We start from the raw sequence: 14396 nt of genomic DNA, 5'->3' as shown, positions 1-14396 counted from the left end.
TGCTGACAAAGTGCAGTCCTTACTATAGGAGCATAGGACCCATGTAAGAGATCATCTGGAAGAGTCATGCTCTTGTATGCCCTGGCCAGACAGGCCATGCAAATATGGAAGAATGCCTAGCATCTGGTAGACAGTTGGACTCCAGCACACTTACGGCAATTTCCTCAGGGCTGTGATCAGGGGCTGCTTAGATTTGCGTATTCCACCCTATGTTGTGACATTGAAATTCCTTGTTGAATTTGCTTTAGCTATCCAAGAGGTGGCTGTTGACTCAATTTCAAAGCAGCTTTGGGCCGTTCAAGTGGCTGGTTAATAGCACTTTCTCTTTGTACGCCTTAAAGGTCTAAAGAGTTCTTCATAGGTACTGCTCTCTATGGATTGTTCAAAGATCTGTTGGAAGTACTTATAATAGGATAAATAAATTGAGGGCATGCCTTTTCGGTACCCCACTTGCATGGCTGTCTGGCCTGTGGAAGGTTCCACAAATGCAAGTCAGGATGGCCGAGTTGCCTAAGGCGCTGCGTTCAGGTCGCAGTCTTTTCTGGAGGCGTGGGTTCAAATCCCACTTCTGACAATTGTGTGTTTACTCTACTTTTTTCTTGAGAGAGAAAAAATCAGATCATTTCCCTCACATGGGCTTATATGGTTGTCTACTTGGAAAAGTGCAGTGAGTTTTTTTCTTGCTCTAGCCACTCATGACCTAAGATGTGTGCTTTTTTTGGTTCACAATATCTTTCCCTCTCTGTAGATGATCAAGCAACATGTGGTCAGGATGGCCGAGTGGTCTAAGGCGCTGCGTTAAGGCCGCAGTCTCTCCTGGAGACGTGGGTTCGAATCCCACTTCTGACAAAACTTTAAGTCCATTTTGTCTCTGAGTTCTTTTAGAATCTCAGCTAAAAATTGGCAGTGCATAAAATATCTGAATAAGTAACAAACTTCAGTTTCAACTGCAAATTAATTTGCCCAATTCTGTCTTCAAGCTCGTATAATATTCTTCTAGCACTCGTGCTGTTTTATGTGCTTTTTGGGGGGTGCTTAAAAAGTCCCTTTTATTAATGAAATGGGTTACATTCAGTCTTGTGATATTTTTGGTTTCCAATAAGTAGATTGTTAATTTTATGTAACCTCATTTTCTAATGCTCCATTCAAGAGATGTTTCCACTATGAAATGCAGAGCAAGGGGAAAGAGCACAAGGATAGAGCGAGTGAGTGAGAAGGGGTGTTGAGGAAGGAGAGAATGAAACAAAGACAGAGTGAGTGAACGGCAGGTAGGCCTAGAAGAGGAGACTAGAAGTGAAGGCGACATACTTTTCCCTGCTTTTGACCTCCCACCCATCCCAAACCGACCACAAACGTGCCATCTATGCAACGTTGGTATGCAGAAATTCACGCCTCAGCCAGTGAGGGTAAGTCCCAGGCCAGGGGCTAGAGAGCAAAAGACTGCATGTGCTCAGACGTTCCCTGCTAGGGACAGTTGATCTGAAACAAGGTCTGCTCTCTTGTATCCAGCAAGGATCTAGAAATCCTGCATGAATCTGCAAGGCACAATGACAGCATACATTTGCATAATATGCCCCACCTTCTGCCTTCCTACTTCCTGTGCAGTAGTTGTTTGTGTAGAGAGAGAGGTCGCAGGCAAGGTAATTTTGTGAGTAGGATACAGGACCCTAAATAGCTGGTGAGAGGTATGAGGTATTCTAAAAGCATAAAAATTGAACACCTGTGAAATGAAATGCTTTCACATGTGATCTTCTGTGTTTATTGTCCTGTGCATAAAGTTGCACCTTGTGTTTGAAGGTTTAAATTATTTCAGGCTTGCATGGAGGCAGAAATTTCTGAGTGACTTTTATACATTTCTTAAGACTCTGCACTGTCAGGATGGCCGAGTGGTCTAAGGCGCTGTGTTTAGACCGCAGTCTCCTCTGGAGGCGTGGGTTCGAATCCCACTTCTGACATGACTTTTGGAGATGTAATCTCCTTTTTCAGGTTAACATCTGATGGAAGTTGCATCTGTTGGTCTTCACCTGGGATGTGATTCCGTCCTCATCTAGTCAAGAGAGCTGGGGTTTCTCATATATTTCGGTTGTATAAAGTCTTGCTGACAAAGTGCAGTCCTTACTATATGAGCATAGGGCCCATGTAAGAGCTCATCTGGAAGAGTCATGCTCTTGTATGCCCTGGCCAGACAGGCCATGCAAATATGGAAGAATGCCTAGCATCTGGTAGACAGTTGGACTCGAGCACACTTACGGCAATTTCCTCAGGGCTGTGATCAGGGGCTGCTTAGATTTGCGTATTCCACCCTATGTTGTGACATTGAAATTCCTTGTTGAATTTGCTTTAGCTAACCAAGAGGTGGCTGTTGACTCAATTTCAAAGCAGCTTTGGGCCTTTCAAGTGGCGGTTAATAGCACTTTCTCTTTGTACGCCTTAAAGGTCTAAAGAGTTCTTCATAGGTACTGCTCTCTATGGATTGTTCAAAGATCTGTTGGAAGTACTTATAATAGGATAAATAAATTGAGGGCATGCCTTTTCGGTACCCCACTTGCATGGCTGTCTGGCCTGTGGAAGGTTCCACAAATGCAAGTCAGGATGGCCGAGTGGTCTAAGGCGCTGCGTTCAGGTCGCAGTCTCTTCTGGAGGCGTGGGTTCAAATCCCACTTCTGACAATTGTGTGTTTACTCTACTTTTTTCTTGGGAGAGAAAAAATCAGATCATTTCCCTCACATGGGCTTATATGGTTGTCTACTTGGAAAAGTGCAGTGAGTTTTTTTCTTGCTCTAGCCACTCATGACCTAAGATGTGTGCTTTTTTTGGTTCACAATTTCTTTCCCTCTCTGTAGATGATCAAGCAACATGTGGTCAGGATGGCCGAGTGGTCTAAGGCGCTGCGTTAAGGCCGCAGTCTCTCCTGGAGGCGTGGGTTCGAATCCCAATTCTGACAAAACTTTAAGTCCATTTTGTCTCTGAGTTCTTTTAGAATCTCAGCTAAAAATTGGCAGTGCATAAAATATCTGAATAAGTAACAAACTTCAGTTTCAACTGCAAATTAATTTGCCCAATTCTGTCTTCAAGCTCGTATAATATTCTTCTAGCACTCGTGGTGTTTTATGTGTTTTTTGGGGGGTGCTTAAAAAGTCCCTTTTATTAATGAAATGGGTTACATTCAGTCTTGTGATATTTTTGGTTTCCAATAAGTAGATTGTTAATTTTATGTAACCTCATTTTCTAATGCTCCATTCAAGAGATGCTTCCACTATGAAATGCAGAGCAAGGGGAAAGAGCACAAGTGATAGAGCGAGTGAGTGAGAAGGGGTGTTGAGGAAGGAGAGAATGAAACAAAGACAGATTGAGTGAACGGCAGGTAGGCCTAGAAGAGGAGACTAGAAGTGAAGGCGACATACTTTTCCCTGCTTTTGACCTCCCACCCATCCCAAACCGACCACAAACGTACCATCTATGCAACGTTGGTATGCAGAAATTCACGCCTCAGCCAGTGAGGGTGAGTCCCAGGCCAGGAGCTAGAGAGCAAAAGACTGCATGTGCTCAGACGTTCCCTGCTAGGGAGAGTTGATCTGAAACAAGGTCTGCTCTCTTGTATCCAGCAAGGATCTAGAAATCCTGCATGAATCTGCAAGGCACAATGACAGCATACATTTGCATAATATGCCCCACCTTCTGCCTTCCTACTTCCTGTGCAGTAGTCGTTTGTGTAGAGAGAGAGGTCGCAGGCAAGGTAATTTTGTGAGTAGGATACAGGACCCTAAATAGCTGGTGAGATGTATAAGGTATTCTAAAAGCATAAAAATTGTACACCTGTGAAATGAAATACTTTCACATGTGATCTTCTGTGTTTATTGTCCTGTGCATAAAGTTGCACCTTGTGTTTGAAGGTTTAAATTATTTCAGGCTTGCATGGAGGCAGAAATTTCTGAGTGACTTTTATACATTTCTTAAGACTCTGCACTGTCAGGATGGCCGAGTGGTCTAAGGCGCTGTGTTTAGGCTGCAGTCTCCTCTGGAGGCGTGGGTTCGAATCCCACTTCTGCCATGACTTTTGGAGATGTAATCTCCTTTTTCAGGTTAACATCTGATGGAAGTTGCATCTGTTGGTCTTCACCTGGGATGTGATTCCGTCATCATCTAGTCAAGAGAGCTGGGGTTTCTCATATATTTCGGTTGTATAAAGTCTTGCTGACAAAGTGCAGTCCTTACTATATGAGCATAGGACCCATGTAAGAGATCATCTGGAAGAGTCATGCTCTTGTATGCCCTGGCCAGACAGGCCATGCAAATATGGAAGAATGCCTAGCATCTGGTAGACAGTTGGACTCCAGCACACTTACGGCAATATCCTCAGGGCTGTGATCAGGGGCTGCTTAGATTTGCGTATTCCACCCTATGTTGTGACATTGAAATTCCTTGTTGAATTTGCTTTAGCTATCCAAGAGGTGGCTGTTGACTCAATTTCAAAGCAGCTTTGGGCCGTTCAAGTGGCTGGTTAATAGCACTTTCTCTTTGTACGCCTTAAAGGTCTAAAGAGTTCTTCATAGGTACTGCTCTCTATGGATTGTTCAAAGATCTGTTGGAAGTACTTATAATAGGATAAATAAATTGAGGGCATGCCTTTTCGGTACCCCACTTGCATGGCTGTCTGGCCTGTGGAAGGTTCCACAAATGCAAGTCAGGATGGCCGAGTTGCCTAAGGCGCTGCGTTCAGGTCGCAGTCTCTTCTGGAGGCGTGGGTTCAAATCCCACTTCTGACAATTGTGTGTTTACTCTACTTTTTTCTTGAGAGAGAAAAAATCTGATCATTTCCCTCACATGGGCTTATATGGTTGTCTACTTGCAAAAGTGCAGTGAGTTTTTTTCTTGCTCTAGCCACTCATGACCTAAGATGTGTGCTTTTTTTGGTTCACAATATCTTTCCCTCTCTGTAGATGATCAAGCAACATGTGGTCAGGATGGCCGAGTGGTCTAAGGCGCTGTGTTAAGGCCGCAGTCTCTCATGGAGGCGTGGGTTCGAATCCCACTTCTGACAAAACTTTAAGTCCATTTTGTCTCTGAGTTCTTTTAGAATCTCAGCTAAAAATTGGCAGTGCATATAATATCTGAATAAGTAACAAACTTTAGTTTCAACTGCAAATTAATTTGCCCAATTCTGTCTTCAAAATCGTATAATATTCTTCTAGCACTCGTGGAGTTTTATGTGTTTTTTGGGGGGTGCTTAAAAAGTCCCTTTTATTAATGAAATGGGTTACATTCAGTCTTGTGATATTTTTGGTTTCCAATAAGTAGATTGTTAATTTTATGTAACCTCATTTTCTAATGCTCCATTCAAGAGATGTTTCCACTATGAAATGCAGAGCAAGGGGAAAGAGCACAAGTGATAGAGCGAGTGAGTGAGAAGGGGTGTTGAGGAAGGAGAGAATGAAACAAAGACAGAGTGAGTGAACGGCAGGTATGCCTAGAAGAGGAGACTAGAAGTGAAGGCGACATACTTTTCCCTGCTTTTGACCTCCCACCCATCCCAAACCGACCACAAACGTACCATCTATGCAACGTTGGTATGCAGAAATTCACGCCTCTGCCAGTGAGGGTGAGTCCCAGGCCAGGGGCTAGAGAGCAAAAGACTGCATGTGCTCAGACGTTCCCTGCTAGGGACAGTTGATCTGAAACAAGGTCTGCACTCTTGTATCCAGCAAGGATCTAGAAATCCTGCATGAATCTGCAAGGCACAATGACAGCACACATTTGCATAATATGCCCCACCTTCTGCCTTCCTACTTCCTGTGCAGTAGTTGTTTGTGTAGAGAGAGAGGTCGCAGGCAAGGTAATTTTGTGAGTCGGATACAGGACCCTAAAAAGCTGGTGAGAGGTATGAGGTATTCTAAAAGCATAAAAATTGTACACCTGTGAAATGAAATGCTTTCACATGTGATCTTCTGTGTTTATTGACCTGTGCATAAAGTTGCACCTTGTGTTTGAAGGTTTAAATTATTTCAGGCTTGCATGGAGGCAGAAATTTCTGAGTGACTTTTATACATTTCTTAAGACTCTGCACTGTCAGGATGGCTGAGTGGTCTAAAGAGCTGTGTTTAGGCCGCAGTCTCCTCTGGAGGCGTGGGTTCAAATCCCACTTCTGACATGACTTTTGGAGATGTAATCTCCTTTTTCAGGTTAACATCTGATGGAAGTTGCATCTGTTGGTCTTCACCTGGGATGTGATTCCGTCCTCATCTAGTCAAGAGAGCTGGGGTTTCTCATATATTTCGGTTGTATAAAGTCTTGCTGACAAAGTGCAGTCCTTACTATATGAGCATAGGACCCATGTAAGAGCTCATCTGGAAGAGTCATGCTCTTGTATGCCCTGGCCAGACAGGCCATGCAAATATGGAAGAATGCCTAGCATCTGGTAGACAGTTGGACTCCAGCACACTTATGGCAATTTCCTCAGGGCTGTGATCAGGGGCTGCTTAGATTTGCGTATTCCACCCTATGTTGTGACATTGAAATTCCTTGTTGAATTTGCTTTAGCTAGCCAAGAGGTGGCTGTTGACTCAATTTCAAAGCAGCTTTGGGCCTTTCAAGTGGCTGGTTAATAGCACTTTCTCTTTGTACGCCTTAAAGGTCTAAAGAGTTCTTCATAGGTACTGCTCTCTATGGATTGTTCAAAGATCTGTTGGAAGTACTTATAATAGGATAAATAAATTGAGGGCATGCCTTTTCGGTACCCCACTTGCATGGCTGTCTGGCCTGTGGAAGGTTCCACAAATGCAAGTCAGGATGGCCGAGTGGTCTAAGGCGCTGCGTTCAGGTCGCAGTCTCTTCTGGAGGCGTGGGTTCAAATCCCACTTCTGACAATTGTGTGTTTACTCTACTTTTTTCTTGGGAGAGAAAAAATCAGATCATTTCCCTCACATGGGCTTATATGGTTGTCTACTTGGAAAAGTGCAGTGAGTTTTTTTCTTGCTCTAGCCACTCATGACCTAAGATGTGTGCTTTTTTTGGTTCACAATATCTTTCCCTCTCTGTAGATGATCAAGCAACATGTGGTCAGGATGGCCGAGTGGTCTAAGGCGCTGCGTTAAGGCCGCAGTCTCTCCTGGAGGCGTGGGTTCGAATCCCACTTCTGACAAAACTTTAAGTCCATTTTGTCTCTGAGTTCTTTTAGAATCTCAGCTAAAAATTGGCAGTGCATATAATATCTGAATAAGTAACAAACTTCAGTTTCAACTGCAAATTAATTTGCCCAATTCTGTCTTCAAGCTCGTATAATATTCTTCTAGCACTCGTGGTGTTTTATGTGTTTTTTGGGGGGTGCTTAAAAAGTCCCTTTCATTAATGAAATGGGTTACATTCAGTCTTGTGAAATTTTTGGTTTCCAATAAGTAGATTGTTAATTTTATGTAACCTCATTTTCTAATGCTCCATTCAAGAGATGTTTCCACTATGAAATGCAGAGCAAGGGGAAAGAGCACAAGTGATAGAGCGAGTGAGTGAGAAGGGGTGTTGAGGAAGGAGAGAATGAAACAAAGACAGAGTGAGTGAACGGCAGGTAGGCCTAGAAGAGGAGACTAGAAGTGAAGGTGACATACTTTTCCATGCTTTTGACCTCCCACCCATCCCAAACCGACCACAAACGTACCATCTATGCAACGTTGGTATGCAGAAATTCACGCCTCAGCCAGTGAGGGTAAGTCCCAGGCCAGGGGCTAGAGAGCAAAAGACTGCATGTGCTCAGACGTTCCCTGCTAGGGACAGTTGATCTGAAACAAGGTCTGCTCTCTTGTATCCAGCAAGGATCTAGAAATCCTGCATGAATCTGCAAGGCACAATGACAGCATACATTTGCATAATATGCCCCACCTTCTGCCTTCCTACTTCCTGTGCAGTAGTTGTTTGTGTAGAGAGAGAGGTCGCAGGCAAGGTAATTTTGTGAGTATAATACAGGACCCTAAATAGCTGGTGAGAGGTATGAGGTATTCTAAAAGCATAAAAATTGTACACCTGTGAAATGAAATGCTTTCACATGTGATCTTCTGTGTTTATTGACCTGTGCATAAAGTTGCACCTTGTGTTTGAAGGTTTAAATTATTTCAGGCTTGCATGGAGGCAGACATTTCTGAGTGACTTTTATACATTTCTTAAGACTCTGCACTGTCAGGATGGCTGAGTGGTCTAAGGCGCTGTGTTTAGGCCGCAGTCTCCTCTGGAGGCGCGGGTTCAAATCCAACTTCTGACGTGACTTTTGGAGATGTAATCTCCTTTTTCAGGTTAACATCTGATGGAAGTTGCATCTGTTGGTCTTCACCTGGGATGTGATTCCGTCCTCATCTAGTCAAGAGAGCTGGGGTTTCTCATATATTTCGGTTGTATAAAGTCTTGCTGACAAAGTGCAGTCCTTACTATATGAGCATAGGACCCATGTAAGAGCTCATCTGGAAGAGTCATGCTCTTGTATGCCCTGGCCAGACAGGCCATGCAAATATGGAAGAATGCCTAGCATCTGGTAGACAGTTGGACTCCAGCACACTTACGGCAATTTCCTCAGGGCTGTGATCAGGGGCTGCTTAGATTTGCGTATTCCACCCTATGTTGTGACATTGAAATTCCTTGTTGAATTTGCTTTAGCTAGCCAAGAGGTGGCTCTTGACTCAATTTCAAAGCAGCTTTGGGCCTTTCAAGTGGCTGGTTAATAGCACTTTCTCTTTGTACGCTTTAAAGGTCTTAAGAGTTCTTCATAGGTACTGCTCTCTATGGGGATGACAAGAGCTGTTGGATCCAAGATGGCGGAGTGAGGATCCGTGCTAGCGGTTCGTCTGAGAGGCTCTGACCCTCTCCCTTCTTTCCCTTTTGAGTAACTGGGGCCCCGCAACCGGAGATGCGGCAGAGATGCGGCGGCTCTGTTACATGCCGAGAAAATGAAAAATGAAATGAAATACTGAAAAGCGGCTGGAAACGATAAGAGTGACTCTTACTTTTTTATCACCGGAGACAGAAGCAGTAGTGTTCCCGACGATCCACAGGTGCGAAATCCAGGTCAGGACGCCGACGCCGATGCTCAGCTCCCCGGACCCGGCAAATCTCCTTTGGCGGGTGCTCCGTGGCTGGTTCAGCAGCTCGGGGCCCCATTGGATAGGTCTGAGCCTCCGTGCTGTTACTGGTGGCGGAGGTGGCTGGCGGCGGCGACGGAGTAAGATGACGCCAAAGGGTCCGAACCCCCCTCGAACAACCAGGAGTAACAAACAAGCTACCCCGGCTCTCCACACGGCCACTCCTGCTGCTGCTGCAAGTTTACCCTCTACAATTATCGAAGAGCCGGCCACGGGAACTCATGAGGAGCTGGGGGATGCTCTGAATACTAACAGCGTCGGTGGAGGCGGCGGTAGTGGTAATGACAGCGCAAGAGCCACGGAGACACCGGCACAACAAGCTTTAACCTTCAAGAAACAGACCCAGACCCAAGTCGGAGACCAAACGCAGGTTAAAGGCAAACAGGTACTGAAACCCTCGACATTGGGGAAAGAGGCTAAAAATGTACTTACTAAAGCTGTCAAGGCTGGGGTTGGGTCCAAGCAGATTGCTAAGACTGGGGCTATGATAGAAGAAGATAATGAGAATGGTGTGTGCTCCTTAACAGATACCTCAGTGAGCGACACTTCTAAAACTACCTCGGCTATGTTGCCTTCTGGTCCTATTCAGGAAGGGTCCGCTTCTACTCCTAAAGACCTCGGTGGTACTGCAGCACAAGTGGAGGTGGAGGTGGAAATACAAACGGCCCCAGCCTCAATTGTAGATAGCTCACGCTTTGCTCCATGCAAGGGGAACGTGGGGGGTATTAACCCACCCATAACACAGGCCGAAGATATGAGAACTGTCCCCTTACCGTCTAATGAGGCAGATGGGACCATTCTGACCAAAACCAAAGAGCCCATAACACCGGCCGAAGATATGAGAACTGTCCCCTTACCGTCTAATGCGGCAGATGGGACCATTCTGACCAAAACCAAAGAGCCCACCCCCCCCAAAAAGCAACCAGAGACTGAAGGGCCTATTGGGCAAACAAACAGAATGGTGGATATCGATACGGATGTCGAACTGGACTCTAACGAAGACTATGAGGCTGAATCTGATGAGGACCTCAATGATAGCAGATCTAACCCCTCGATGGGGGGAGGGGTCTGCAAGGCTAAAAATAAGCAAAGAACCAAAAGGGGGAGCAAGGCTGCTGGGACCTCAGTTAAACCTAAAAGCAGTAGCAGGCCAAATGTAAGAAAACCTTTACAGGCTAAGAGTCCACTGCGAAAATGGATAGAAGCAAAGGGCTTAGTCAAGACTATAGCACTAAGACTATCCGGGGCGAGTCCCCCGGACCACATGTCCATAGGTTCTACCCCAGATAATACAACCCCTACGAGCATTACGTCCAGCATTGCCAGTCCACAGTTGATGGAACAACCAGTGGAGCTAACCGTAGAGGGACCCGGGGGGCCAGGGGACCATATTACTCTTAGACCATCTACATCGCCATCATTATTGGCAGGGGACCCGAACCACGTAGATACTTTGGCCTCTGCCAGCAAGCGTCAGATCCCACCCACCGAATTTATTACCGTAACGTCATCTAAAACGGTCATTGAAGGTACACATCTAGAAACGCAGTCAAGACCTTTCTTGGGGCCTGTCTCGGGGCCCGCCATAGTCAACCAGTCACCTTTGGATGAAATATTACAAATATTAAGTAATCAACGGGCTGAGGAGCAAGAACATTACCTTCAACTGAGAGAAGATAATAATAAGATGCAGTCTTCTCTTTTTGAACTTACGGCTAAAATCGGTGGGATCTCGCAAGAAACAACTGAGTTACAACAGCGGTTGGTGGAGGTGGAAGAGACTACCACCAAGGTGGCTTCGGCATCCGAAAAACATGAAGAGCAGATCTCTGGTCTTCAAAGGAAAGTCGAAGATTTGGAGAACAGACAAAGACGCTCTAACCTGAGACTTTTTGGGATCCCGGAAAAATCGGAAGGATCAGACCCGAGGGCTTATGTCGTTGGAATACTTAAGAATGCTCTCCCCGACCTGGCCGACTGGGATTGGGACTCTCAAATACAATGTGCTCACCGGCTGCCATTATTTCAGAGAAACAAAGATGCCCAGTTCCCTCGCCCATTTTTAATATATTTTGGGAATTTCCTTTTGCGACAAGCTGTCTGGCAGAGAGCACGTCCTAACTCTCCAATCTTGGTCGGGGGTCTGTCGATCTTTACCCGCTCGGACTTAAGCAAGGACACTATGGACAGACGGTGGCACTTCCGCAAACTGATTGATTCCCTCAAAGCTTGTGGTGCCCAGGTATTTCTGCAAGAACCTGCATGCCTCAAAGTCATAAAAAATGGGCGAACTCATTTTTTAAATGAAACTAAGGAGGCTGAAGCTTTCTTAGTCAATATCAAGTCAGATAAAAATTAGAGACAGATCATTACAAGAGCTCCACAGGGATCTCTCTCCTTCCTTTCCCTCTCCCATTTTCTCTCCGGGGTTTCTGCTTTTCTCCCCCATCTTTTTTTTGTTATTTTTTTTTTTTTTTTTTTTAAGGGGATTGATAAACTGCTGAGGTGGCTGGGTTGCTAAAGGGTCGCTGTCTGGAGGGTTAATCTCAATTTGTCGCTGTTTAGGTCATTTAAAGAACGGATAGAAAAGAATGGAGGGAAAAAGGGGGAAGAAAAAGAGGAAGAAAAGAAAAGGGGGGAAAAAAAAATGTTTTGTTGTCTTGGGACAAGTCTATTCAGGGGCTTGAGAAGGAAGGGAGGGGGGGTGGGGGCCCGTCAGGGCGATCTTCTACAAGAGCTGCCTCTCCAACGGCAGCTGAAGCTGAAGGTCGGTACTTCCCCGGCTGGGGTAGGTACTAGGGGGGGTAGGGGGGGGGACCTTCTCCGCAGGTCTCGGAGGGTGGGTTTTGGGTGGGAGGAAAATGGTTAAAACAAGTTTTCAGGCTAACAGGGATTTAATTGAAGATAGACAGGACATGGACATTATGGCACTGAATTTGAAGCATACTAGATGTGATATTAATCGTTTGAGAGAGATCAAGAATCTACGACGTTTTTGTCCCCATTACAGTTGTTTTATTCTATATATAATCATCAACGTTTGTTTATTTACCGGGTATAGGAACCAATGTTTTCACCACTGTTTAAATGCATGAAATAAAATGCTTAGCATGGAATATAGCGGGTATGAACAGCAAAGGCAAGAGATCCTTGGTCTCCGAAGAATTGAAATTATATAAATCGCATTTTTGTCTGCTATCAGAAACACATCTTATTTGGAAAGATAGGAAACTACTTAACCAATTAGGATATGAAACTATGGTCTGCTCATCTGCTGGGACATCTATAAGAGGGGTTGCAATACTTAAGGATAGGCGCGTAAGAGTTGAAGTTTTGCAGACTGCCCATGACAAAGATGGCAGATGGGCAATAATGCAGTTTGAGTATGAAAACAATACATTTGTATTATGTGTGGTGTACGGGTCTAACACAGACGAACCAATGTTATTTGACCAATTGAATATAAAATTATTGGACTGGGTGGGGGAAATTATAATTATGGGTGATTTTAACTGTATCATGGATTATAATCTGGATACAACCAGACCTAATAGCCACCAACGGATGCATAAGACTAGGGCAGCTATATTAGATATTTGTCGTATACATAATATTAAAGATGCCTGGCGTCAGCTACACCCAAGTCGATCTGGGTATACATATTATTCGGCACCCCACAAATTATGCTCAAGATTAGATATGGCTCTAGTCAGTGATAATGTATTAGAGACTTGCTCCATGACCCTATGCCCCCGCATTTCCTCTGACCATAACGCTATAATTATATCATTTTCCACACCACACAGCACAGCTCCCCCCAGAATGTTCTCCTTTCCCAGATATCTTATCTCAGATGCATCTTATATTTCGCAGCTGAAAGCACATCTTGCCGAGTTTATTAGTATCAACAAGAACTCGGCCTCCTGTCTTGTAGTATGGGATGCCTGTAAGGCGAGCTTAAGGGGTTTCACACAGGCCTATGTGTATAGACAAAATGCCGAACTTAAACAACGCAGAGCTATGATAATATCACAAATAACTAATCAAGAACAGTTACTGGCCCTGGCACTTCGACATATTTACCAACTGTCACGGATATTAATCTTAAACTTAGTTCTTTAAAAAACAATGCAAAGAAAAGCTTCTATCAGAAACATAGTGCAAATATTCGTAAATATAAAATTGCGCAATACGAGGGGGGGGACAAAATTGGCCGCATTTTGGCTTATAAGGTGTCTGAGTCCAGAGCAGGCTCTCTAATTTCTAATATTCGGGGGTCAGATAACAAGATATATAATAAACCACAAGAGATTTTAGAGCTATTTGCTGAGTTCTATAAAACTCTTTATACCCCAGAGAATCAGCCAGATCCGGATCTTATACGGGCCTATATTGAGGAATACGCAATGCGGGCAGCTGATAGCGTAGACCTGAGCTCCTTGTCTGATAATTTAACCATGATAGAACTACATCAGGCTATTAATCATTTGCCCGTGGGTAAAGCGGCAGGGGAAGATACTATTCCGTTGGAGTTATATAAGGCATGTTTATCCGAATTAGATCTGCTATTATTAGAAGTTATGCAGTCAGTAGGGATGAATAGAAAAGCACCCAAATCATGGAATAGGGCGAAAATAGTTTTTTTCTAAAGAAAGACAAACCAAAGGAAGAGAGAGGGTCATACAGGCCAATTTCATTGATAAACACAGATGCAAAAATATTTGCTAAACTCCTCGCAATCAGACTGGTACCTATTATGCCTCAACTTGTCAATATCCAGCAACATGGTTTTATTCACGGGAGAGACACTACCTCACATGTAAACACGGCTATAACGGCTTTCGATGTCGCAGAGATAGAATCCACCCCACTAGGCATGATCTTATTAGATGCGGAAAAAGCGTTTGATCGAGTGGGGTGGAGCTATCTCTGGAACACGTTGCTTAAAATGGGGTTTAGTGGAAACTTTCTAAGGAGTATACAGGCTCTATATGACAATCCCTTTGCCTGCACTAGTTATAATGGTCTAACTTCCTCAGATTTTCCAATTATGCGTGGCACTCGCCAGGGCTGCCCTCTCTCACCCCTCTTATTTGCTCTCTCTTTGGAACCTTTTTTAATGGCTCTTAACTCGCAAAATTTAATCATGCCCTTTAGCTCTGGCTCTCAAGAGCTTAAACTGACTGCATATGCGGATGATATTGCTTTCTATACAAACGACATAAATAAGGCCCTAAAAGGAATTAAACTAGAGGCAACTAAATTCAGGAAAGTATCTGG

At 44.4% G+C, this 14396-nt stretch overlaps 6 non-coding genes across 6 annotated transcripts; all 6 read left to right on the top strand.

Moving 5' to 3' along the window:
- Positions 1 to 766: 766 nt before the first annotated feature.
- TRNAL-AAG (transfer RNA leucine (anticodon AAG)) lies at positions 767 to 849 on the top strand. Its single transcript has one exon. It is a non-coding gene; the product is annotated as a tRNA-Leu (tRNA).
- A 1023-nt stretch (positions 850 to 1872) lies between these two features.
- On the top strand, positions 1873 to 1955 carry TRNAL-UAG (transfer RNA leucine (anticodon UAG)). The gene has a single exon. It is a non-coding gene; the product is annotated as a tRNA-Leu (tRNA).
- Positions 1956 to 2586: 631 nt separating this feature from the next.
- On the top strand, positions 2587 to 2669 carry TRNAL-CAG (transfer RNA leucine (anticodon CAG)). The gene has a single exon. It is a non-coding gene; the product is annotated as a tRNA-Leu (tRNA).
- Positions 2670 to 4958: 2289 nt separating this feature from the next.
- TRNAL-AAG (transfer RNA leucine (anticodon AAG)) lies at positions 4959 to 5041 on the top strand. Its single transcript has one exon. It is a non-coding gene; the product is annotated as a tRNA-Leu (tRNA).
- A 1739-nt stretch (positions 5042 to 6780) lies between these two features.
- TRNAL-CAG (transfer RNA leucine (anticodon CAG)) lies at positions 6781 to 6863 on the top strand. The gene has a single exon. It is a non-coding gene; the product is annotated as a tRNA-Leu (tRNA).
- Positions 6864 to 7055: 192 nt separating this feature from the next.
- TRNAL-AAG (transfer RNA leucine (anticodon AAG)) lies at positions 7056 to 7138 on the top strand. The gene has a single exon. It is a non-coding gene; the product is annotated as a tRNA-Leu (tRNA).
- The last annotated feature ends 7258 nt before the right edge of the window (positions 7139 to 14396 follow it).

Source organism: Lissotriton vulgaris, chromosome 8 (genome assembly GCF_964263255.1).
Source record: "Lissotriton vulgaris chromosome 8, aLisVul1.2, whole genome shotgun sequence".
NCBI lineage: Eukaryota > Metazoa > Chordata > Amphibia > Caudata > Salamandridae > Lissotriton > Lissotriton vulgaris.
The sequence above is the reverse complement of the archived record's forward strand: the minus strand, read 5'-3'. Positions and strand labels throughout refer to the sequence as shown.